Source organism: Sciurus vulgaris (genome assembly GCF_902686455.1).
Source record: "Sciurus vulgaris genome assembly, chromosome: 18".
NCBI lineage: Eukaryota > Metazoa > Chordata > Mammalia > Rodentia > Sciuridae > Sciurus > Sciurus vulgaris.
The window spans coordinates 12,490,960-12,517,616 of NC_136479.1; the positions used below are offsets into that span (position 1 = coordinate 12,490,960).

A 26,657-nucleotide genomic window follows, 5' to 3' on the forward strand; every position below is an offset into this window, starting at 1 on the left:
GATCACTTCTCAGTATTTCTGAATCTATTGAGAAATAAGTCATCCATTTTAATGAAATAAGCTTCATTAATATACCTATGGATTTAAAAGAACCAGGGCTAAAATAATGCTATCCTATAAGAAGGTTGGAATTTCTATTGTAATGGACTCAAGGCCACCTAAAAATTTAAGGTCAAATCCAGTTTCCTGAATCCTCTATCGCTTTGCATCACTGGTAAGGGAACATGGAACTGTGGTTTCCCTTTTTGATTGTCAATAGAAGAAAGTGCTGTTTTTACATGTTTGACAATTCTTGGGAGCTAGCTAGAACAACAACAAAAAAAGTTTTTCTTAAACTTTTATGGTGCTCTCATTAATTTGAATTAAGTTTATTTTTAGCTGATATTTAAACAACGTAAAAATCGTACATAAAGATGGGAGAACGTGGTACTCTGACACATATGCTTTGCACAGTGTTTATCATGTAACACCCAGCGGATCATGGGATGCCCCAGCCAACAACCCCACGGCTGTCCAGTGGCTCAGGCGAAGCCAGATGGGCTGTACGGTGGGGTGTGCAGAAGCCGATGGATGGGGTAAAACAACGTGAGAACCGTCTTTTCTTTGGGAAGGAGCTCAGGAAATGTCACATGAGGGTGTGGACATGAAACGGAGGAGAGAAAGGACTAAGCAAGCGTGACGATTGAGCACATGAACATGGTGGGAAAATGGAGCGGCCTCCGGGACGTGCCCTTCAGAGAACCGCCCAGGTGAGAAACTGGTGGATCTGCCTCTCCTCTGCCCCTGGAGGCGACTCACTTCACGTCACAGCTCACACACGCACAACCTGTGGCGGACACCCACGACACGCATGCCACACCCCACACCCCTCCCGCTCACCCAAGCCACACTCCCACCTCCATGCAGCCAGGGGGACTCACCTACAGGCAGGCCACACACCTGCGACCCACAACCCCACACGCACACAACTCCCCATAACCTGTCACTCACCAGCATGACCCAGAATACACACCCGTGTCCCACAACACACACCACCCACAACACAAACCCACACAACCTCCAACACACACCACACACACACAAACCCACACAACCTCCAACACACACCACACACACACAAACCCACACAACCTCCAACACACACCACCCACACACAAACCCACGCAACCTCCAACACACACCACCCACAACACACAAACCCACACAGCCTCCAACACGCACCACCCACAACACAAACCCACACAACCTCCAACACACACCACCCACACACAAACCCACACAACCTCCAACACACACCACCCACAACACAAACCCACACAACCTCCAACACACACCACCCACAACACACAAACCCACACAGCCTCCAACACACACCACCCACAACACAAACCCACACAACCTCCAACACACACCACCCACACACAAACCCACACGACCTCCAACACACACCACCCACAACACACAAACCCACACAACCTCCAACACACACCACCCACAACACACAAACCCACACAACCTCCAACACACACCACCCACACACAAACCCACACGACCTCCAACACACACCACACACACACAAACCCACACAACCTCCAACACACACCACCCACACACAAACCCACGCAACCTCCAACACACACCACCCACACACAAACCCACACAACCTCCAACACACACCACCCACAACACACAAACTCACACAACCTCCAACACACACCACCCACAACACACAAACCCACACAACCTCCAACACGCACCACCCACACACAAACCCACACAACCTCCAACACACACCACCGTGACCCCCCACGCAGTGCACGTGACCTACAACATACAATGCATCAGACTGGACTATTTTTTTTCTGGTTCATCAAACAAAAAACTCATTCTTAATTCTCCAACTTAAAATGACTGAAGTTTACCTGTTTATTTTTATTTGTTTTTGGTTTTGTTTTTGACCAATGAGACTCACAGGGAAAGACACACGGTCACTGGTCCACGATGCTGCGGCTCTGGTTTTTTCCCCCATTTTACGACGGCGTGAACGCCGTATGTATTCAGGTGGACACTGTACCTTGAATTTTGAACTTGGATCTTTTTCTGGGCTAGCGACAGGAGGTGGGAGGCTCACGCTGCTCAGTGAGCCCCGCAGTCCCAAGGGAGTGCACCGTCCTCTGCGTGTGCTGTGCTGCTGAGCTCAGATGTCAGGAGGTTCCGGAGATGGAATGCGTTTTTGACTTTGTGATACCTTCAGTGGGTTTATCTGGATGTGACCTCATCATAAGCTGAGAAGTTCCACATCATCATTCACAAGGATTTCAGTGAGCACAGTTGCCAACCCTGTAAACCACCTAGCGATAAATAATGGATATGCAGGACTCATTGGAATGTATTAAAAAGAGACATGCTGAATGTTTTAAAAGCCTACTGGTGTCATGCCTGTAAACCTAGAGGGAGGAGGATCTCAAGTGAGAGGCCAGCCTCAGCAACCTGAGATCATGAACAACTGTCTCAAAGTAAAACATTACGAAAAAGTGCTGGAGATATTGCTCAGTGGTCAGGCACCACTGGGTTCAATGCCTGGAATGAATGAATGAATGAATGAATGAATGAATAAATAAATAACCCCCAGATGTAGTTTAGTGTTTTAGAATGTGATGTTCAGGATTCCTGTGAGATCAGTGTATAAATTTACCATTCATCTGTAAGTTTAATGCACATTTCTATGTGACAAAAATGATCCTAAATGTCCTTGGTGTCAAGACATGTTCAAGGACCCGGAGCTCCATGGGTAGAATTCAGGCCTACATTTCAGCCCATTTTAAATTTTCTATCACAGGCATTTTTTTTTTTACATGATAGTACCAAAATAGCACTTATTTTTTAAAAAATCATGGAAAACAGAGAGGAAGAGAGGAACATTATGGGGGGCCATGCTGGGTTCCCACTGGTTTTGAGCTTTTAGCGGAGTGGGGGTCCCAGGGTGGCTGGTGTGATTTCTCATGTTATTACTAGAGAGTTTCTAGAAATGGTCCATTGCCACCTCCTCATGGGCTGATATGGGCTGTTATACCCCCAAAAGAGCATCATTTACCCAGGGGGAGTTCTCTTATGCCTTATCACCTGCCTCGCCCACATTTTCTCACCATAAATTTACCCAAAAGTAGCACACAGGAAAATAGAGCCCATCTCTGGGTCTCATCCTGCATCACCAGAACTGGGCTCTGGGATTTTGAGGCAGAGGGACAGATGATGGCATTGGGCTCTGTCTTGGTCCTCATGTCTCTTCCTGTAGATGCTCTTGGGTCTCAGGAGTTAGGGAGGGATACAGAGAAGCAGCGACCCAAGGTTCATGGTGATTCAGTTACATGAGCTTTCAGGACGAGGGAGAAGCCCCTGGATGTTCTGTATGAAAACCGTAGTATCTCAGAGTAAAAAAATAACAGTCACAGAATTTCAAGTTTGAAAGGGTCCTGGTATATCCAGACCCCTCTCTGCCCACCCTTTCCAGATGCATACTGCTGGAGTTTGGAGGAAGGTCCATGTGTTAAAAGCTTTGTCCTCAGGGTGGCACTGTTGGGAGGTGCTATGGCCCTTTAGGAGGCGGAGCCTGGTGGGAGGTATTTAGGTTATTGGAGTCCTCTCCTCCAAGAGCATGGTGGGACCCAAGCCCTTCCTGACCACAAGGTGAGCACGTTTTTCCACCACACACTTCCTGGCATTCCTATCCAGCACCCCATCAGAGGCACCCAAAGCAACAGTTCTGCCTGGTCTAGGTCTGAAAGCTACAAAACCCAGAGTGAAAATTAGTATTTTCTTTTATAAGTTAGTTACCTTAGGTATTTTGTTATAGTGGCTAATACAGATGCATCTCCCCCACTGTTTTCATTCTGTGCTCTTTGAACACCTAGGTGAAGCTTGGTGCTGTGTGCTTTGTCACTATTGTTTACTTACTCCTTTATTGTCCTTGTCTCTCAGCAGAATGTGAACCCTACTCAGGCAGGGTCCTTGTCTGTCTCATTTGCTGCTGAATTGTCATTGGTTTTCACAGTGCCTGGTACGTGGACAGGATGTTTATTGAGTGAATCCAGATGAGAAAAGATACCACCAGCCAGACACTCACAGTTCAGTGGGACAAAGGGGGCTATAAATCATCACGGTGCCAGGTGATGGTTCTCTGGAGAAGGTGTGCGTGAGTTTCAAAGCAACCCAAGACTGGGAACCTGCCGAGGGGCTGGCAGAGAGGGCCGAGCCTGACCTGATTCCTTAGGTGCGGGTGTTGGTAGGTGAGTGTAGTGCAGGTGGGCGTTTCCAGAAGAGGGATTGTGTCTGAATTGTGCTGTCCCCAGTTCCCGGGTTGAACCCCCAAAATGTCAGAATGGGGCTGTCTTTGGAGACAGGTTCCTTAAGGAGTTAGTAAGGATTAAGTGAGGTCACTGAGGATGAGTCCCAGTTCAATATGGCTGGTGTCCTTAGGGGAAGAGGAGACGAGGGCACAGACACACAGGGAAGACCGCGTGAGCGCACAGGGAGGAGCTGGCCATCTGCAGGCTAAGGAGAGAGGCTTCAAAAGAACGACCCTTTGTCCCCTTGATCTTGGACTTCCAAGAGAATTCCTGTCTGTTGTTGGAGCCGTCAGAAGTGTGCTGGGGGTGGGCAGCTTGAGCAAACTCGTACGAGGATGTTTGCAGGTGAGCGGGTGGAGGGAACACGGCTTTCCTGGGACCTCAGTCTTTGGTCCCAGGAAACTATGGAAACTGGTTTTAGGCAGAGGGCTGGTTGGCAGGAAAGAAGAAAGGGTGGGGGTCTCAAACTCAGAAGTCTGGATGAGCGAAGCAGGCCAAGTGCAGTGCAGTAGGGAGGGGTGGAAGCTGTGGGGAGCTGGTGGGCCCAGGCTCTGCCTGAGGGGGCAGGTGTACCTTGACCCTGAATGATCACTGTCAAGTGCAAATGGGGACTAAGTATTTCCAGAATTTCCTATTTTTCAAGTTAAGTCAGAAAGGTGAATTTTTAAGTACATTTTAATGATTTTTCAAAGTTGGCAACTGACTTAATATTTAAAATCTTGTATGGACCACACAAAATATGGACTAGGCAAAGTCCATGGGCTGCCATTTTGTCCTCCCTGAACCAGTGGAGGACTGATTCTCTAAGGACGCTGCATGTTAGGTAAGGGATTTGTAAGTCCCCAGTTTGGCAGGAAGGAGACGCAGTGACGTGAGCTTGCAGGGATGGTGGTTTAAGGGAGGGTCTGCAGACACTTTCTTATGGAGCCAAACAGTAAATGTTTTTTGACTTTGGGTGCTACATAGCGTCTCTCACACTTACTCAGTTCTGCTGTCGTAGTGGAGAACAGCCACAGACAATGTATAAAAATGTTTGCATGGCTGTGTTCCAATAAAACTTTATTTACAAAACCATGCAACAAGCCAGATTTGGTCCAGGGGGTGAAGTGTGCTGATCCTTGGTTTCGAGCGCTGGAGACTGGAACTGGGCAGATGAGTTTGGAGAACTCTCTAGATAAGAGGGGGACTGGGGCTATGGTAATGGAAATGGGGATGATGGGACAGGTTCAAGGGCTATTTAGCAGCTGACATTGTCAGGGCTTGTAGACTAAAGGGTCACTGAGGGAAAGAGGGAGAAGAATCGTTGGTAATGCCCCGGTTTCAGTCTTGAGCGATGGGCTCCATTTGAATCCTGCGAGTGCCCGTGCCGTTCCAAGCCAGCCCATTCCGCATTGGGGTCACCGTGTTCAATCCCTTGTGTCTCTGGACTTGGACCGATTGTGGGAAAACCCTTTAGATCACAGGTGTTTCCAGAGCTGTCCTGCACTGCTGCTGTCACTGAAATGGAAAACTTCATTTTGTTCTGAGCAGAGGCAATCAGGAAGTTTCCAATCTGTCACCTCTAGGTTATGAGGGTTCCTGGCCCCCGGTGTGGATCTTCAAGCAATTAAAGCAACAGGAGGCTACGGGGATCAGAGCCTGCTGGAACCTGGGTTGTCAATTACCAAGTCTCTGTCGGCCCCACTTCCCCGAGCAGCGTGGAGAGCATTTGCTAAATTGTGTTCCGGGCAGAGGCAGCACGGCCAGACTGCAGTTCGTGCCTGCAAAGACAGGACTCCACTTTGATGTGCTCCAGGTGGCCACTGGAGCCAGGCGGGGCCACTTTCTCTCTCTCTCTCTCTTTTCTCTGCCTGAGCCCCTGGATGCCGCTCAGAAGCAGCAGTGTGAGGGGGCAGCGCCAGGACCTGTGGCGCAGCTAATGAATTCTGCTCCCAGGTTTGCAGCGTCTGTCACAGCCATGGTGGAGGAGCGTGTGCAGAGTGGTCCCCAGGCATTCAGCAGGGAAAGGAGGGGAGGGTCAGCCCTCTGGAGCACAGGGGCTGGCTGCTTCTGACTTTGAGAAAGACGGTAGGGACATCCTGGAGGACAGGGAGCAGCCTGGTTCCATAGCCAGAGGCGAGTGCAAAGTTAAACATTTCGGCTGAACAAGATCCGGGGCACGTAAGGAGGGGAACTTACCCGTTAGGCACCATGGTGGGAATGCGGCCCACCTGCACGTATTTGTCACCGATTCCTCCTAACAACTCTAAAGCTAGCTGTGATGACATCTCCATCTGTGCAAATTGACATGGGAATCAACTTCATGATTGATTTGTCACATCATCAGCCAAAGGAGTGCCTGGATAGCAGGTCAAGCAGTGTCCTGGGCAGCCTGAATGTGAGGGCGTTTCCAGAAGAGATGAGCCTGTGAATGGGCAGGCTGAGTGGAGAGACCCATCCTCCCCGACGGGGGTGGGCATCATCCAATCCCGTAGGGACCTGAGGAGAGCAAAAAGCCACAGGAGGGCAAATCCACTCTCTGTCTTCTTGAGCTCAGATGTTCACTTCTGCTCCCAGAATCGGTGCTCCTGGTTCCTAGGCCTTTGGGCCTGAACTGAGTTGTATGCCACCAACTTTCCTGGGTCTAAGGTGGGCAGACAGCAGAGCAGGCAGGACTTCTTTCATAATTATGTAAGAACTAATGCCTGTAATAAATCTCCCTCTATCTCCATCTGTCTGTCTATGTCCATCTGTCTGTCCATCCATCCATCAGGCCAACCATTCTTCCATCCATTCATTCATTCATCCATCCACCCATACATGCATCTAACAATCCATCCATCCATCCACCCATCCATGCATCTAACAATCCATCCATCCATCCATCCATCCATCCATCCATCCACCCATACATGAATCTAACAATCCATCCATCCGTCCATCCATCCACCCATCCATGCATCTAACAATCCATCCATCCATCCATCCATCCATCCATCCATCCATCCATCCTTGGATCTAACAATACATCCATTCATCCATGCACCTCACCATTCATCCATCCATCTATCCACCCATCCATCCATCCATCCAAGCATCTAACAATCCATCCATCCATCCATCCATCCATCCACCCACCCATACACGCATCTAACAATCCATCCATCCGTCCGTCCATCCACCCATCCATGCATCTAACAATCCATCCATCCATCCATCCATCCATCCATCCATCCATCCATCCATCCATCCATCCTTGCATCTAACAATACATCCATTCATCCATGCACCTCACCATTCATCCATCCATCCATCCACCCATCCATCCATCCATCCAAGCATCTAACAATCCATCCATCCATCCACCCATCCATCTATCCATCCACCCACCCACCCGTCCCTCCATCGCTCCATCCTCCATCCATCCTATTGTCTCTCTTTCTTCAGACAGGCTTAATACACCTGAACTATTACTAGGGCTGCAATTTAATTAACACCCAGTGGTAGTTCACTGTTAATGTCCTTGTATCATCTTGTTTTTTTTCTTACTGTTGTTCTTCTATTTAAATTTCTTATCTTAGAAAATACTGGACTTCTAGTTGGGGGTGTGTTGGAAAAACTGTAAGTTGAGGTCCTGGGTGTGCGCTTGCCTAACCACAGCAGTCAAGCCGCAGTGGACTTCTGCCCAGGGAGGTTTCTTCAGGGAAGAAGTTCAGGGCTTTGTGACTGCACGGGAGACTCGGGATCCTCCAGAGAGATCCTGTGGTGTCTGCTGTCCCACTCACTCCGTGGGTGAGGCCTGGACTCTGGGGAGGATGCAGGTTCTCTCTACAGGCTGAGGGGGCGTGTGAGATTGGAAGCACAGTTGGGCCAGCAGTGGGGCCACTCAGACCCCTCTCATGCCAAGGGGGTCCCCAGAAGTGGAAATCACTTCATTCAGTTCCCCAAAGGGTCTGACGGGGGCGGGTTCCTTATACAGGAGACGCCTCCTCACTGAAGACCCCCATTCGCTGAGTCCCAGTTGTGTGGCCAGAGCCTTCAGCACTGGAAGAGCTGTTACACACGGGCTTAGAGTCGGCCACTAGCTGGTCAGAGAGATGGGAGACACATGCCCCCAGCCAGAGGATGGGACCCGCTCCCCTGCCGACTGGGGTGGAGAAGCGTTCGTGGTGGATGTTGGTTGGAACCTGTGGAGTAGATGGACTTTGTCTCTGGGTGGAGGGTCACTCCAGCCGGCAGCTGGGGCACAATACAAGCAACATCACCGGGCGTGGTGGGTGTGAGGATGCGGGCCCAGTGCAGATCCCCGCTTCCTGCTCAAGCGGCAGGTGGATCAGTTTGTGGGCTCCTCCTCTGTGCATGCCCCGTCCCATGACTGCGTAGCTCCTTGCACCAGAGGAACCGAGCGGAGGTGTCTCCCTGCCCTGGACTTTGGGTGTGGCCACTGGACCGCTTTGGCTGGTAGAGCGAGGTGAGCCGTGGTGCTGTGGCTCAAGAGCCAGTCCTACGGGCCTCCGTGCCTCCTCAGCTGGCTCTCCTGGGTCCCTGCCATCACCGAGGGGCCCGCACCCGGGCCAGTCTCCCAGAGCCAGAAGCGCAGGAGACGCTCAAGGGGCAGCTCCAGTCAGGCCAGCTGAGCCCGCGCCAGCCCAGCTGCAGATGCCTGAGCTGCATCGATTCTTACCATGTCACACCACGGCGATGGTGTGGCTGTTTCCCGGCAGCCAGCAGGTCCGTAGCCATGGTTAACTGAGAGCAAAGCACGGAATTCACGGGCGCCGCCAGATTCTGAAGGAATGCCCTTGCGGGATGTCCACGTCGTGGGCGCACAGCCGTGGGGCTCCTTCTGTCCCCCTCTTTTTCCAAGCAGAGCTTCGCCAGAGAGAAGGTGATTTCTAAAAGGCCACCCAAGTCAGCCGCAGAATCAGGGCTGGGATGGATCGCGCCTTGCCCCCAGGGCCAGCGTCCTTGCATCCCCTGACCTCCACGCTTCCGAAATCCGTGCGGGGCTGGGTCCGAAGGCTGGGAAAACTTTTCTGCTCAGGTCGGTGAGGTCTCAGGGCTTCTGCAGATGCTGATGCTCAGCCGTTACCCAGATGGATGCGGCCGTTTGGCATAACATTTAGCAACCTCTCCATCAAATAAATGGCTGGCAAGGCTTCTGACATTCCAGTATAAAAGAAAGAGAAGCCGCATCCCTCAGCTTTACAAGGTTGTTGAACAAGACCTGTTAATGGGTCAGGTGTGAACCGTGGCCTTGTGCCTGGGTCAGTGGTGGTGGTTTCTGCCCCATGCTCCTTTGGGTTTCTTTTGGGTGTGCCATAATTAAAATGTGGTTTGTTATTCCCTGCCCCAACCCCAATCTCATGCTGAAATTTAATCCCCATTTTGGGGCATTAAGAGGATAGAAACTTAATCAAACTCTGATGTTTAGAGAGGTGGGACCTTTGAAGTGATGAGAATTAGATAAGGTCATCAGGGTGGATTCCCCATGATTAAACCAGAGGGAGGGAGACCAGAAGTGACAGAAAACACACACACGTGCGTGCGTGCACACACACACAGTCTCTTGCCTGTGCCACTCTGGGATTTTTGGTAGGAAGGCCATTAAGATGCAGCTAGACTTTGCTCCACCAGAGCTATAAGCCACCATAAACCTCTTTTCTTTATAAAATCACCTGCCTCAGGTATTTTGTTACAGTAATGGAAAATGGACTAATATGAGGGAGATTAATAATTGAAAGGGCAGGGCAGCCAAACACACAGCTTCCAGCTGTGTGACTCACCCATCTGATCCTTAAGTTTCTTCATCTGTCAGATGAGGAGCTTTGTTACTCGGCGATTCTATCATCTGATGAACTTCTATTATGAGCAATGGAAGGAAAAGGCAGGAAGAGGGTCTTAGGAGAAAAGAACAGGTGGATGTGCAGGCCAGGGCTTCCCTCACTTCCTTTCTCTCCGCCATTCTCTCCCTACTGAACTCTCTCATTTGGCCAGTTTCCCTCGAGGATCTTATCACCTGGTCCTCATTTTGTCTGTGATGCATGAGCCCAAACTGGCCTGTTCTAACCTCCCGCAAGCCCTCCGTCCCCCTGATGATGTTGGCATGGTGGCTTGCCACCTCAGATGCCCCCTGGAGTCCCCTGGGATCTTTCACAGAGAGTGTTTCCCTCTCTGTGTGGTGCCTGAACCTCTTCCTTGCCTCAGACTTCCCTCAGACACCTGGCTGCTCTCCGCTCACCCACCTTGACTCTGCTTCTCTGGTTGCTGGTCCTTGCTCCTCCTCACTGTCAGCTTCCTGGAAGTCACTGTTGCGCCCTTTCCTCTTGCTCTGTTCCAAGGTCAAGGATTTGAGGTCAGTTCTTTCAATGAGCTGGGGCCCCCTGCCCTTGGGCTTTGGCCAGGCGGGCTGTTCCGGTCATGTGGCCCTCCCAGGCCTCCACTGACTCTGCCTTCCCTCTTAGGCTTCAAGCCTGCACTTCAGAGAGCTCGCTCTCCATGCTCCTGTGGGATTAGACGCCCGGGGTCTTCCTCTCACACCACCTACTCCTTTTTCTTCAAACTTCCACGGCAGTTTGAAATTACATACCACGGAATGTGCTGATCGGGAGTGACATGAATTGAGAGAATAAATCATCAGCCTTAGCAGTGAACACGGCGGTGCAGCCTGCAGACCAGCCGCGGAGGGCTTCAGAGCTCAGGATCCAGCCAGACGGGGTCCAAGTTCAAACTCAGTTGTTGACCGAGGGCGTGATGCTGGGCAGGTCACTTCGCCCTTTTGTGACCCTGTGTTTAGTCTGTGAATTGGGGAAGGTGATGAGATCGCCATCTCTACCGTTATTTTCAAGCCTAAATCAGTGTAGGTGAGGAGCTTAGAACAGTGCTTGCGCATTAAAGTGTTTGCTTATTATTATTACATAGGAAGTAACTCTAACTGGGTGGGATCGTAAGTGCTGGGAATAGTTTGCCTATTTTATTTTGTTTAATACAAGCCACATGTACTGGATCATGGATCAGCATACCAGTCACCGCCTGCTTCCAAGATGAAGCCTTTGTCAAGAGATGCCTGTTAACCCAGGTGTGGCAAAGATGGCTTTCTTTGCTTCTTGCTGGGTCACCAAAAGGGGCCCACGTGTCTAGAGAGAACGGGGTATGTCACCAGCATCTTAGGTCAGTGAGCAGTGCCTGGGAAGGTGTCCTGACCCTGGAAGGGGACTTGGGGTGTGGCGGCAGAGGGATCTCCAGGGATCTATAATCTCCAGGGATCACAGATGGTGGAAGAGAATCCATCAGAGAGAAGAGCATAGTCCAAGCCTTGAAGCTGGAAGGATCATTTTAATTTTTAAAATATTTTTTAGTTGTAGATGGACACAATACCTTGTTTTACTTATTTTTATTTAATTTTTAAATTGGTTCTAATTGGCTGTGCATGACAGTAGAATGCATTCATACCTTTTGACAGGTCGTACATAAATGGAGCGTGTTTTTGATGCGGTGCTGAGGATCAAACCCAGGGCCTCACAGGGGCTAGGCAGGAGCTCTACCCCTGAGCCATGACCCGGGTCCCCCGGAAGAACTCTGATGCCCCAGGGTCAGAAAGGCCCCCACAGCCGGGTGGGGTGCAGGGAATACCTGGAGGTGGGTGGGGCAGGGGACTGCCAGCGTTGGGGATCCCGTCAAAGCCCAGGTCCTTGGTGTCCAGAACAAAGAATCGAGCAGGACACACAGGAGCAGCGGAGGACAGACTTACTGGAGGTGGCGGGAGCCCTCCCTTAGGTAGAGCAGAGCGGGCTGAGCGAGGGGGCAGGCTCAGGCGCCGGGTCTGGAGGTCGGGTCTTAGATGCTGGGGGGGGGGGCGTTCTCTTGCCTACGCGGACCTGATTGGAGACCTCGCTCCATCGTCCCCCAGTGGGTATCTTACCATACCTGCTTAGCATATTTTCCAGTCCCCTCTCCCCATTGGTCACTTGAGAAACCTGATTAGAATACTGCCCACGGTACCTCCATTGGTTATTTTGGAATTCCAACCTGTGGTGGGAGTCATCCGGGAGATGTCCCCAGGGGTGGGAGTTGTCATGGTGACGAGATTTGTTGTACATGGGACAGGATTGGTGGCTCGGTCCTGTCCTCCAGCAGCTTCTTTCTCATGCCCCGTCTGCCATCTTGGTGTCCCTGAGCTCCTGGGACAGGAGCACGGCTGTCAAACCACAGGGAGCAGGCACTCTTCACGGGGACCGGTTAGCCGCTCTACCCATTGGCTGCCGCGAGTGGAAGGGACCGCTTTGAAGGCTTGCCCAGGTACAGGCCCACGTCACCGGGCTGCCTTCCCTGGGTCACTGGTTGCTGGTGTTCCTGCAGTCTGCCCGGCGGTGGAGTGGCCCCCGGGAGTCACACACGCCTGAGGACAAAGTCCTAAGGGAGGTGGAGAGGGCGCCTGTGCTGTGTGCTGGTGACGCAGGGGCTGCCGGTGGGACACCTGGCTCCAGAGAGCCGGAGACACTGGGCCGGTCGCCCTCCCCACCCTGCAGGCCTCTGGAGTCTCAGTGGCCAAGAGTCAGCAAGCGGGAGGCGCTGGAGGACCTTCTTACCTCTTCCCCGTTGAGACTTCGTCCCCAGCTGGCACACCTCCTGGGTGATGTCACACCAGGCTCAGCTCCCACCCAGACCTGCGGAGCCCAGATCTGCCTTGAACAAGATTCCCGACTGGCTTGTGGACACAGTAAGCTTGGGGAAACTCCATCTTCATGACCTTCATAAAGCGGAGGAGGCAGAGAAGGTCTGCCTCACATGGTGGAGGCCATGAGGGGTCATCCAGGCAGCCAGTGGCGTGGGCTCTGGAGTGGGATAGACTTGGTCTTCAATCCTGGCTCTCCTGTTTGCCTTGTAAGAGGCCCTGGGCCTCAGTTTCCTCATGGATTTAATGGGAATAATAAAACCAGCATGTGGTTTTGCCATTAAGAATAAATAAAATAACAGACCTGAGGGTCAGTACATGATAACTCTGACCTCTCCAAGACGCTGACCATCGACCCTTCTGAATAGGTGAGTGATTTTTGGAAGCAATTCAATAGTAACAACAAAACTGAAGTTTACTGAGCACCTACTACATTCTGGATTCTTAATGAATCGACCCTTCTGAATAGGTGAGTGATTTTTGGAAGCAATTCAATAGTAACAACAAAACTGAAGTTTACTGAGCACCTACTACATTCTGGATTCTTAATGAAAGTGTGGTCCCTGAGGGATTTTAGTCTGGAACCAGATGGCTGGTGCAAAGCCTGCTGTGTGACCTTGGGCCAGTTGTAGAACCTCTCTGTGCTTCAGTTTCCTCATATGTGACTTGGGAATAAAGATACTGCCTACTGATTTATGAGAACTGTGTGAGGAATACACGTGTTCAGTGATCAAGGAAGCGCCTGGTTCATCGCGAATGCTGAAAGATCATTAGCTATCATTAGCACATTAATTTGATCCTCGCTGGCACCCTGTGGAGGAAACCATTATTCCTGTTTTGTAGTTGAAAAACAAGGAGGTTGAAGAAGTCTCCAGGGGCCACCTGGCTTATGAATGGTAGAGTCGGGACTTGAACCCACTTCCCTTCGCCTCGGAGACCAGGCACCACATCGACTCGTACATCTGTCCTCCTGATGTGCCGGGGTGGCGGGAGGGGGGAACCCTGCCACCAGACCAGCTGCTCCAGGGGTGCCCTGGCTTGCTTTCCTTCCGGTAGGAGGTGCAGAAGCAAATGGGCTGGGAAGAAATCAAGGTGCCGGCTCCTGAGAGGCAAATTCCACAGCACGTGGGCTGCTACCTAATGCAGCCCTTGGGGACGCTCTGCTCATCAGCTGTCGGGCAGCCAGGGAGTGAGCTCGGGCGGGGCGTGGGCTGCTCCCTGGCACGCTCTTCTGCAGACAGCCGCGCAGGCTCGGCCTGGGCACGGCTTATTTATGGTGCAGCCCAGCTGCCACCGAGCGAGCCCTCTGCGCACACAGTAGATCCCCCTAGAAAAAGAGGGCATGTGCAATTTGCAGAGGTAATTATTTTTTGCAAGTTCATTAAAAAAGAAAGGGAATTTTCCAATTACCACTGGAATGACAGAAAGATTTTAAATTAAAAAATTCATATTAAAATATATAAAGGGAACTTGTGCTACATTGGAAACTAGGAGTCGTGGGTTCAGTGTGGCTCTGAGGACCCTCGGGTTCCAAATCTGTGTCTGCAACCATCAGCTAAGTGACCTTGGGCCAGGGATGGCACCTTCCTGAGCCTCAGTTTCCTTGACAGTAACAATGGTGTCCTGATTTTCCTGGGAAAATTGAGACATTGCGCCTTGGGAGCTTTGGAAAAAATTCGGCACATAGTAGATGCCCAGTGCACGCTAGCTATTATTCATAACGGCTGAAGCCCTGGCTCTGTGACCTGGCGAGTTAATTCCCATACCTTTTAAAAAATGAGAAGGTGGGTGAAGATTATTTATTAGGTTCTTTCTCATCCTATTGCATGTTTTAAAAATATCCAATGCCTTGATGGACAGGACTAGACCTCATCTGAGTTGAATCCATCTGTGCATTCCGTCTGTCTGTCTGTCTTCTATCTACAGCAGATGCCCTTTCCATAAAGGCTCAATTACAGGAAGGAATTTCGAAGCATCCCCTGTGACTAAGCAGAGCGTGAGCTTGTCATTTTGGCACGTGCTGAATTTGCGGGTGAAACGTTGTCTTAACTTATCACGGCCTCGGTAGGCGCCTTGGAGATCCGGCCTGGTATCGATTGCTGACTATTTCATGGCTGTCTAAGTCTCTCTCTATCCTTCTGTTTATTGATGGTTTGAAAGGAGTTAACCGATCCTCATGGAATCCACCTCACTCTCAGAGCATGCCACCCAAGTTCTCAAGTCTCACTTGTTCTTCTCCTTAGACCAACATCTTGGAATAAAATAGTGATTAACAACACTTTTAAAGAAGGCAGTTTGCTGAAAGTATTTTAATGGGTTTCAATAAAAGAAGAACTAATGGAGAAATGTGATTTCCCTGAGTAATAACTATCACAGATATCATCTTGCTCCTGGGGAGGGCAGGACGAGGAGGGAAGAGCTCGGAGCTGAGCTGCCGATATTAATGACGGCCTTTATCCTGCATCCGAGACCTGCTCTGTGACGTCCAGAGCACAGATGGGCTTCCTTCCTTCCTTCATCCTTACTGCCGCTTTGTGAAGTTGAAATGACGTCCCCACTGGACGTATTGGGAGACGGAGGTTCTGAGAGGCTTGCCCAAATAAACACACTCCTATTGAAACCGAAGAAGCAGGATCCCACCCAGGTTTTCCTCCTATTTATTTATTTATTTATTTACTTATTTTGGCACCAGGGGTGCCTAACCACTGAGCCACATCCCCAGCCCTTTTGATTTTTTTTTTTTTTTTTTAATTTTTGAGAATGATCTTGCAAAGTTGCTGAGGCTGGCTTTGAACTCGTGATCCTCCCGCCTCAGCCTCCCGAGCTGCTGGGATTACAGGTGTGCGTCTCCATGCCTGGCCCCGCCCAGTTTTTTAGGATCCAAGCTCAGTGTCCAGTGTCCTTTTGACCATTATAAAGCCTTTCTGGTGCAAGCCCAGTGCAGTGCTCTAAATCCTGTTTCCCATTTTCTTGGCCCTCCCTGGGCCTTGGGATGGATGAGAGGCCGGTTGTTGGGTGAGCACAGCACCCGAGCTGGGTGAGCCTGCCGGGAGAATACAGCCGTCCTGCTCATCTTCAGAGCGTGGGGACATCCCTGTTCCCTCCGGCTCTGCGGGGGAAGCTCTTCTGAGTCAGAGAGCACTTGAAGCTCTCCTGAGGTCTGAGCATCTTTTGGTGAAGTGCATCGACTGTTCGTTTAAAATTCCGAGAAGTCTTTCTGGTTCCTTTGAGCCACCTGGCTGCTTGCTCTGGCTCTGCGGATAAACAGAGGTTGCCGAACTGGGCTGTGCTCAGGGCCGCCGCTCCGCACGGCTGGGGACGCTCTTCACTTTCTGCGCTTCCCTTCTGCTTTCCCAGGCTCCCGTGCGTATCACTCCGGGGCAGCACGGCTTCTTCATTAATTGATCAACTAACGTGGGCAACTGTATGAGGCAGGAGGACCGTGAGAACTTCCCGGGCCCGTCCACTTTTCCAGCAGAGGATTAGACAGGCTGCTCCTGGGACCCACAGCAGCACAGTCGCTTGCTCTTGTTCCAGGGAAGCCTCTTTGGGAATGGGATCCAGAATGACCCAGGTGCGAATTCTGGCCTCCTGCTCACCCTCCTCTTCTAGAAGAAGTAGAAAGGAGGAGGGAGGAGGAAGGGGACGCAGAGAGAGCAGATGTGCCCAGGGTGGGCGCCTCCTGCCAGGTTCCTCCAGGGGACTTGGCCTCCTGAGTGCCGTCCCGCTTGGCAGGCATAGCAGGGCTGTTGGGAGAGAAGGTAGTTTTTATGCAGTATTCACATCCTTGCAGGGCAAAGGGGGCCCTTGGTAGATGCAGGCTTTGTCACAGATTTGCTTTAACTGCAGGGAGAGGGGCCGCTTCTTTCTGACTACCATGGCTTCAGTTTTGTATTCCCTGCCCCACCTCCCTTCCTCCCTCCCTTTCTTTGTTTTCTTTTTTGAGGGCTCACGTTTGTTCATTTGTACACACACACACACACACACACACACACACGCACGCACACGGATTTCGGTTTCTTAGAAGGGAGCCAGGCTGGGTCCTAGAGAGTTTTGCATAAGCAGAGGAGGACGAGGGGGCTGTGTCCACATCACATCCTGCGTCAGGAACCCAAGGCACCGTGGGACTCAGAATGCCAAACGAGGAGGAAGAGAGGCAGCTGAGGTCCCGGGGTCCCCGATGCTGAATGCTGGGGATGACAGCTGAGCCGCCGCTGCCCTGGCCGGACGTCACCTTCTACTCCCATCACCTGAACCTCATGGGGCGCTGGGCGGTGAGATTTTATACTTGGCAGCACCTCCCAGTGCGGAGGGTGTCTTCGGAGGGCTCCTGGGTGGCTGGGAGCGACGTCCAGGTCTCATGTTTGTTTGAGTGACTCCTCAGAGACGAGATGTGACTCCATTCTCAGAAGTCATGGAAAGTATCCTGTTAAAATAAATCAAGATGTAGTGTCTCTCGGGAGATAATGATCAAGCCGATAATCAATGCCCGGCATGACAGGACCTTGTGTGGCAGCACTGGGGTGACCGTGGGGTGGGAAAGCCTGTCTGTAGGGTCAGATCAGGAGTTGGACTCCGGTCCTGCTCAGCTGACTGGCAGCCACACCTCCTATGTAGCTGGAGATGCAGGGCAGCCGGCCCTCGCTGGCCTCGGTGAAGAGGGCAGGGGGCGGCGGTGGCCGATGCTGGTGGTGTCTCGTCTGCTCTGCAGCCACTCTCCTGCTGTGTCCTGCCTGGCGACGTGTCTTGGTGCTCCAGAAGCCAAAAGCCCGATCGTTGTCCTCCGTGAGCTCTGGAGGAGAGGGCGGGCTCTTGGACAGGTCCCACCGATGACCTGGCTCTTCCCAGGGCTGTGCATCTGGAGCTACTGACACAGAGAAGGGGACTCTGGGGGACGGAGAGACCCCCTCGGTGGGTTCTTGTAGGGATGAGATGTTAGGTGATTTTAGCCACCGAGTTTTTCCTTGATTTTTTTTTCCCGTTTAAAAGTGTGATTTTCTGTGCTCTCTTGGACTGCGTGAGCTCTTGGGTCCTCTTCCAATCTTCCCTTTCCTGTGAAATGCCATAGAATCCATTTCCTTTGGAGAACTGGGGAGCCCAGTACCAGGAGTGGCCCCTCTGGCCCTGGGTTTTCCATTACAGCACAGAGTCTGGACTCGGGCTGCTCGGGTTCAAATCCAGGACCCACCATTTATGAACTGTGGGATTCTAGACACACTTCTTTTAAGCCTCTCCGTACCGTCTGTGCAAAGGGGATTATAGCAGCGTCTACCTCACAGAGTTTCAGTAGGATTAAGTGAGACGAAGCTTTAAAATGGACTGTCACATAGTAAGAATGTAATAAATACTAGTTATTACAGTGATCAAAATTTGGATTTATAAAGGGACAGGAAAGATTTCGGACGCTGTGTGCCCACTCCCAGGGTCTCCCAGGAACCTTGGCGCAGCCCTCATCCAGGGATATGGAAGCTCCTCTGAGTTCTTTATCAAGGACTAAGCTGTTTGGATCCAAAGCAGATTGACCTCAGCGTGATACAAACATAGTTTCAGCACCAAGGACAGCGGCACCACCGAGGGGCAAACACACTAGGCCACTTCTGGATGGGGAGTGAAGTCCAGAATGGCGTGCTATGCAATATGGCGGCCATCAGCCACAGATTACAGATCACGCTTCTCCACTGCTCTGGTTGCCCTATCAAGTGCTCAATAGCCACATGTGGCTAGTGGCTATCATGCTGGACAACGCAGAGGAATGCTTTCTTCATCGCAGAGGGTTACGTTGGACAACACTGATGTGGTTGATCCACTTCGACTTAGTGACCATGAGGACTGGGCATTTGCTTAGTCCAAGCACTGCACTCCCTGAGTTATCTCCTCCCTCTCCCTCAGTTCCCTTCCTTACTGCACTGATCTCCTTTCTCTTTACATGGGATTCCACCTTCCCTTCACTTTCCTTATTTTGCTGTAGCTTTTTTGTACATGAGAGAAAACATCTGCCCCGGGACTTTCTGAGTCTGGCTAATTAGAACATTTCCCTGGTGCAACAGAACATCCTCTATCCAGCCCTTCCTTGACCAACTCTTAACTAACCACAGAACACTTTATTTCCTGGCTCATTTTGTTCACTGATTACCATCCTGTACTAGGATGCAGACCTCGTGTGGGATGGGTCTCTTTGGTCCACTGTCGGTCACAGGGGCCCCACACAGTGCCTGACACAGAAGATGCTGCAGGAATCAGTGTTACAGAATGAAGGATGGCAGCTCTATCTCCAGCCACCAAGGTGTGGAGTCCACCTCTGTGCCCATTGGTGGGTGAACGGATAAGGAAAATGTGGCAGTTATGCACAGTGGACCATTGTTAGGCCATTAAACATGAAATTCTGTCATTTGTGGCAACACAGATGATCTCAGAGGACATGATGTTAAGTAAAATGAGCCAGAAAGACAGATTCCACATGTTCTCACTCATATGTGGAAACACAACATTGATCTGGTGGGTAGAAAGGTACTTGCTGGAGACTCGAGCGGGTGGGGGGTGCAGAGGGATGGAGAAGGTGCCCAGTGGGTACAAGACTGCCCTTAGATAGGAGTTGCAAATCTTGGTGTCCTTGAGCACCCTAGAGTGACACAGTCACATCAATGTTTACAGCAGAACTCACAATAAACACACTATGGAACCAACCTAGGTGTCCTTCAACAGATGAATTGATAAAGAAAATGTGGTATATATACACTGTGTAATATTACTCAGCCTTAAAGAAGGATGCAATTATGGCCTTTGCTGGTAAATGGATGGAGTTAGAGAATATCATGCTAAGTGAAATAAGCCAAACCCAAAAAAACCAAAGGTCAAGTGTTTTCTCTGATATGCAGATGCTAATTCACAATAAGTGGGGGAATAGGGAAGAATAGAGTTGTTTTATTTTAGGTAGAGGGGAGTGAAGGGAGGGAAAGGGGTGTGGAGAAGGAATGATAGTAAAGTGAACAGACATTATTACCTCATGTGCATGTTTGACTGTGTGACCCATGTGATCCTGCAAAATGTGTAATCAGAAAAATGAGAGATTGCAATCTATTTATAGCTGCTCTAAATGCTTTCTACTGTCATGTACAACTAATTAGAACAAATTTTAAAAATTTGAAAAATTATCAAAGCAGTATAAAAAATTCAGTATATGTTTCAAAATAGTGAGAAGGGAAGATTTTGAACGTTTTCAACACCAATGGTAAATGAGGTGATCGCCATGTTCATTACACTGATTTGATCTTTGCACATGGAGTACATGGACTGAAACATCACGCTCTGCCCCCAAACATGTCTCATAGTCATGTATCAATTTTAAAAATAATTTAAATGAATGAATGGGGAAGGACTCCTCTTATTTTTGAAATATTTCTGTTCGATTCTTCTTTGGGACTTTGGGGCAGGAGGAGCTGACGTTCCGATGAATGGGGACTTCTGGGCGAGGGCTGTGCTACATGGTGGCTCTGGGCAGGGGTGGCTGCCTTCGACTCCTTCCGTTCCTGCTTCTCAGCAGCGGCTCCTCCTCCACAGTTCGTGGGTTTTCCCTCCGTCCCTGCGCGTTCCCATCGGTAGCTTCTGCATATTCTGGGGGGATAGTCAGTATGGCGCAGCGTGAGCTGAATAAAGGAGCAAGCCAACATGGACACCTCCTCCTGTCTGGGCGAGTGTCCCTTCGCTGACCTGCTCGAGCTGCTTGTCCTTTTCTGCAGGAGAGAAGTCGTGCCGAGGGGGCCTCTGGGCTGGCGGGGGACACGAATCCTGGCATCGGGTCAGCCTGCTTTTGATCCTTCCATTACACACGGGAGGTGACCACTGGGGATTCTCTTGGCCTCTTCCCTGCCTGGGCGTTCTCATGGAGGGACAGCAGTGGCACCTGCCCTGCCGGCGAGGTCGTGTCCAAGGAGACGATGTGGCCGGGTCTGTGGCATCCCAGATACCCTGGGTTGACAGAGGCAGCAGGGAAGGATCACTGCCACCAAAGTCACCTCTGACCCCTTTCCAGGGACCCCAGGAAAGCACTTTGATTTCTAAGGACCAAAGAGCAGCGTCTGTTCCTTCAGGTAATTTCAGGAGGATGAGCATTTGGAGCCCTCCCCTCTCCAAGTGCGTTATTTTGCCTGTCTGACGCGCAATGCTTCTTCTCGATTCTGTGTCCCGACTTTGGACATCGGGCGTTTTCTTAGCCAATGAAGGCATTTCTGACCTCAGGCTTTGGTGGCGACAACATGACGTGCGTATCTGTTTTGCTGACTAGGAACCTCGGGTTCTGAGGCGAGTCTGATGTTCCATGGCTCATGCTCAGGAACGGGGATGAGCCCTGGCAGGAACGTGCGGGGTCGTAGAAACGGGCTTAACTCCTGCTCAGGGGCAGGCAGCTCTGCCGGTCCTGCCGCGGTGGCCCTGCCCGTGCTCCCAACTGGAACCTGGTCTTTCTCTCTGTCCTCTTTGCTTTTTTTTAAAAAAAAAATTTAAATTTCATTTTTCTTACGAGTTATCCATGAGAGTAGAATGCACTTACACATCTTGATAGCTCGTACATAAATGGAGTGTGCGCTCATCTTTCTGATTGTACATATTGCAGGATCGCACAGGTCACGCGGTCATACGGGTCAGTGAGGTGATAATGTCTGTTCACTCTACTGTCCTTCCTACCCACACCCCTTCCCTCCCTTCACTCCCCTTTACCTAATATAAAGTCACTCTGTTCTTTCCTATCCCCTATCTTATTGTGAATTAGCTTCCACATATCAGAGAAAACGTTTGGCCTTTGGATTTTCTGGGTTTGGCTTATTTCACTCAGCATGAGATTTTCCAGCTCCATCCATTTACCAGCAAATGCCAGGATTTCATTCTTCTTCAAAGCTGAGTAATATTCCTCTTTTATCAGCCGCTCTTAGGCGTTTTATCGTGTCCCGTGACCTTATCTTCTTCTCTTGGAGGGCTGTCGGTTCTCTTTCCTCTGACTTTAATGATCTTACCCCTCCTTTGCTTTCTCTCTCAGGTGGCTTCCGTGCGTCTTTAGAGAGCATCCCAAATCCATCCCACAGATTCCCTCTGCCATTGCAAGAGGGCCACAAGCTCATACCCAGCTGGCGAATCCATCCCCAATCCAGCGCTCTGTGTTCCTGGTCCCCCTTTGCCGAGAACCTCACGTTTTCCGGCACGGCTGTTCCCTCCGGTTAGGATTCCACTTCCTTGTGTGTGATCATTAAACGTATTTCCCTGTGAATCAGTGGACACATGGAATTGCTGTTCTTGGGAGTAAAACAATGAATGTTTGTAATTCCTGGCTCCATGAGAGTAGGTACCTGAAGCTTAAAGACTGAAGCTGCTCTGGAAAACTCGTTTTAAAGCCAGGCGTGGCCCAGAGCCGGACTCAGGGTAGAGGCTTCCCAAATACAACTGTCCCCACATGCATAAGTGACCATTTGCTAGATGGATGGACAATGGGTTCTCCCCAAAACACTGCAAATGCAAAGATGTAAAGCTTTAATTCTTTAACAAAGGAAATACAATGAAATGCCTAGCACTGAATACCAGTGTTGTAATATTTAATGGTCAACAATTATTTAAATGGCTTTATATCTTGATTTTCTTTTTTCAAAAAACATAAAGCAAAAAAAAAAAAAACCGCATAAAGCAATGGAATTAAAACATGCGATAACACTTTATAGAATATTCAAGAACCCAACCATGTTTTAATGAATGAACAGGAACCCATCTATGATTGCTAGTTTGCTTTTAGGAATAAATAGTCATTTCATGACACAAGATTGAGGCTGAATACTACAGCGATGTGGCCACTTCAATGTTTATAGCAGTTGAATTCACCATAGTTAAGTTATGGAACCAGCCTACGTGCTCTAACAGATGCATGGATAAAGAAAATGTGATACACACACACACACACACACACAATGGAATATTACTTAGCCATAAAGAATGAAATTACTGCATTTGCCAGAAAATGGATGAAACTGGAGAGTATCATGCTAAGTGAAATAAGCTAATCCTCAGAACCAGAGGCCAAATGTTCTCTCTGATACGTGGATGCTAACACAAAATAAAGGGTTGGGGAGGAAAGAATAGAACTTTAGTGGATTAGACTAGGGGAGTGAAGGGAAGGGGGGATGGGAAGGAGAAGACAGTAGAATGAATCAGACATAGTTTTAACCTTCCTGTGTTCATATACAAACACACAACCAGTGTAACTGCACATCATGTACAACCAACCACAAGAATGGGAAGTTAGACTCCATGTATGCATGGTATGTCGAAATACCCTCTACCGTCATGTGTGTCTAAAAGGAATAAATTTTTTAAATGCAAAAATAAAAACGTATCCTAAAAATAAAAGGGCAAGCTTGGGATGACTTCCCTGTGAGCCAGCATCCAGGTGGACGTTGAGTCTCAGACCAGAACCCCAACTTGGTTCCACTGGGGTCCACAGCGCACCTGCCCACGGCACCTTGCCTTCTCTTATGTACCCGATGATCTGGATTCAGTGTCATTTTTGCCAACCTTCTGTTACAATGACTTAAAAGCAAGGTCCATGGTTTGGGGATGTTAGAGAAAAGGCCCACCTGATTTGACTACCATTTCAGAGGAACGCAGAGGTGAACTTCCCATGGCTGCTTTATGGTCCTACTCCCTTACCCTGCCACGTGGATTCAGAGTTGATTTCTGGATATGGGGTGCCATTTCCACAGACATTTCTCCCCAGGGTGAAGGTGGAGGGGCAGAGCAGTCTTATAGACTTTGGAATCTGGCAGCTTGGGTGTGGACCCCTGCTACTGCTGTGAACTGTGCGACTTCAGGCAAGTGGCCTAACTTCTCTGTGCTTCACTTTCCTGATTTCCAAAATGAGGGTCGGGCGTACAAAGATCTTAAAATAGACTCTGTAAGAGGCCGAGGAATAGGAGTCATCATCAACCTCATCCTATTCATAGTGCTCTGTTATTATCACTAACCACGTTGTGACGATCGCTTGAATCTTTCAACGTGAGGGCAATCTTTCCGAAAGGGTCCCTAGGAGCTCAGAGTTAAAAACAAAACAACAACAAAAAAAGGAAATAAAAGTTGATCGAAGTTCTGGAGTTGTTTTGAGAACGGGTTCCAGGAGTCGGGGAAGAATCCGGAATCTAGATGACTGGACAGGGGAGCCGGGAGGGACAGGGAGGAGGGGCAAGCCTGTCTGTCACTCCTGGGCATGAGAGAGGGGTCCAGAGGCGCGCTGGTTTTCTAGATCTTGCTTTTTGGAAATGGAACCCAATCTTAAACAGAATGGGAAAAAGCGGCAGTGAATCCAAATTAAAAGAGAGGAAGGGAGAGAAAATTCTGAGGTTGTCATTGGAAAAGAGCTACCTCCGTAGAGAAAGCCTACCTCTTCCTCCCCCGGTGCCCGGCCCGAGAGAAGCCATTGTGAGACCAACTTGTGGTATGAAAGCAAATTAGCAACTGGAATTTGGGAGCTGGAGGCTCTGATGCTGCACCCCACCTCTGCTGGACAGGTCCCCACCTGGGAATTGAGCCAGGTCCTGTCGGAAGCGTCCCAGGCAATGTCGGAAACCCAGGGGAGAAAGCAGGGGCGAAGCTGCCGTGTGGGTAGCACCACGCCAGGCCACCTCGGAGACCGCAGGACGCCCCGGCAGGTGGGGCGTGGCTGGAACCTGCGTAGTAAAGTCAGTGGCAAGAGATGAGGGAGAGGGCACACCTCCTCCTGCCTGCGGGACCACACGCGGCCCCGGCCCCACACGCGGTCCCGGTTTCAGATGGAGCCTTTGGTGGCAGGCAGAACTCAAAAAGGACCCCCTTGACCCCTGCCCCCTGCCACTGCTCCCTGGGTGGTCTCCTCCCCTCTCAGCAAGGCCTGTGATTCGCTTTAGCCAATAGAATATGGTGATTTTTTGATCTGTCTTTTTAGATATACAGAACAGTAGAGTGCACTCAATCTGTCACACGTACGTGGAGTCTAACTTCCCATTCTTGTGGTTGTGCGTGATGCGGGGTTTCACTGGTCGTGTGTTCATATGTGAACACAGAAAAGTTATGTCCGATTCCTTCTACCGTCTTTCCTATTCTCTTCTCTTCTCTTCCCTTTGTCTACTCTGATGACTTCTATTCTACCCTGCCCCTTTATTGTGAGTCAGCACCCACGTATCAGAGAGAATATTTGGCCTTTGGTTTTTTGGGATTGGCTTATTTCACTTAGCATGATACTCTCCAGTTCCATCCATTTACTGGCAAATGCAGTGACTCCATTCTTTATGACTGAGTAATATTCCACTGTGTATATATACCACATTTTATTCATCCATTCATCTGTTGAAGGGCACCTAGCCTGGTTCCCTAGCTTAGATATGGTGACTTGAGTTGCTATAAACACTGATGTGGCAGTATCACTGTAGTAGGCTGATTTTAAGTCCTTTGTGTATAGACCTAGGAGTAGGGTAGCTGGGTCCAATGGTGGTTCTCCTGATGGTCTGAGTGAATGTGGAGGCTGACTTTTCTGTAGCCAAGCCTGCACATGAGAGCCAGCTGCCTCAGTGACAGCTCGTGAGACCTGAGCAGAAGGGCCTGCTAAGCCGTGTCCTGATTTCTGACCCTTGGAAGCCAGGAGGTAAGCCACCAAGTGTCACACAGCAATAAAAACCAAATACATCTTTTGTGAAGGAGGTAGAGCTAGGGACTGGGTTTATGATTCAGATAGTTCAACGTTCTTGCAAGAAACCCATACCAGGGCAGAAGTAAAAATTATAATTGAGGGCCTCTCCTGGCATGGAGGTGCCTGTTCCCCAAACGTCCTCCTAAACAGTCCGTTCCCTGCGATGCTGCGACAGGTCCTGACCTCCTTCACCCAGTTCCTTGTCCTGCAGGTAGAGTACTTGCTTGTTTGTCTCTTGTTCCCACTGAAATATTTTCTCAGCAGCAGCAGGGACTGAATGTCGCGTGTCCAGTAACTAGCCCGGAGTATGGCTCAGGAGACATTAGGTAAAAATATGGACACATGAATAAGGCCACCTCCCATCAATCAAGGCAGCAAAGCCTGGTGGGTAGACCTGGGCACCGAGAGTCTCAGCAGCTTGACCATATGTGGCAGAGAAAGGCAGGGTCCAGACCTCAAAGTCTGCTCCACAGACAGATCTGCAAACTGCAGCCTGCAGGCCGAATCCAGCCCCAAACCCTTTCCAGTGTGGATCGTGTGCAAATCATTTTTACAGTTTTAAAAGGTTGGAAAAAAAATCCAAATAACATTTTAAGATGTGTGAAAAGTATAGGAGATTCAAATTTCACTGCTTCTAAATAAAGTTTTATTGACACAGAGCCACGCCCACTCCCTTCCCAGTGGGATACGGCTGCTTTCAGGTCACGGTGCGGAGCCGGGTGGCCGCCACCATGTAGTTTCGCACGGCTGGTCTTCGCGGAAGCGCTCGCCCCTGCGGGGAGGCGGTTGGTCTTTCCTTCCCATCTCCCTTGCTTCTCTGTCGCAGACCTTGGTGAGTTGCTTGGGGGCTTTGTTTTAATCTCAGCTGGAAATCAGAGATATAGGAAATCATACCACACTCGTAACATGGTGGCAAGGGTCACCCACGGTGCATGTAAACGTCTGGAGCCCGAGGCAGGCTCCCGGT

At 50.1% G+C, this 26,657-nt stretch overlaps 1 long non-coding RNA gene across 1 annotated transcript in view; it reads left to right on the top strand.

Annotated features, from left to right (window-relative positions):
- Window positions 1-22,541, top strand: part of LOC306649574 — a 67,759-nt gene extending 45,218 nt beyond the window's left edge. The window contains exons 5-6 of the long non-coding RNA XR_013760657.1: window positions 20,736-20,943; window positions 22,028-22,541. This is a non-coding gene — a long non-coding RNA (uncharacterized lncRNA). The remainder of the gene's footprint in view (window positions 1-20,735; window positions 20,944-22,027) is intronic.
- Window positions 22,542-26,657: the final 4,116 nt, after the last annotated feature.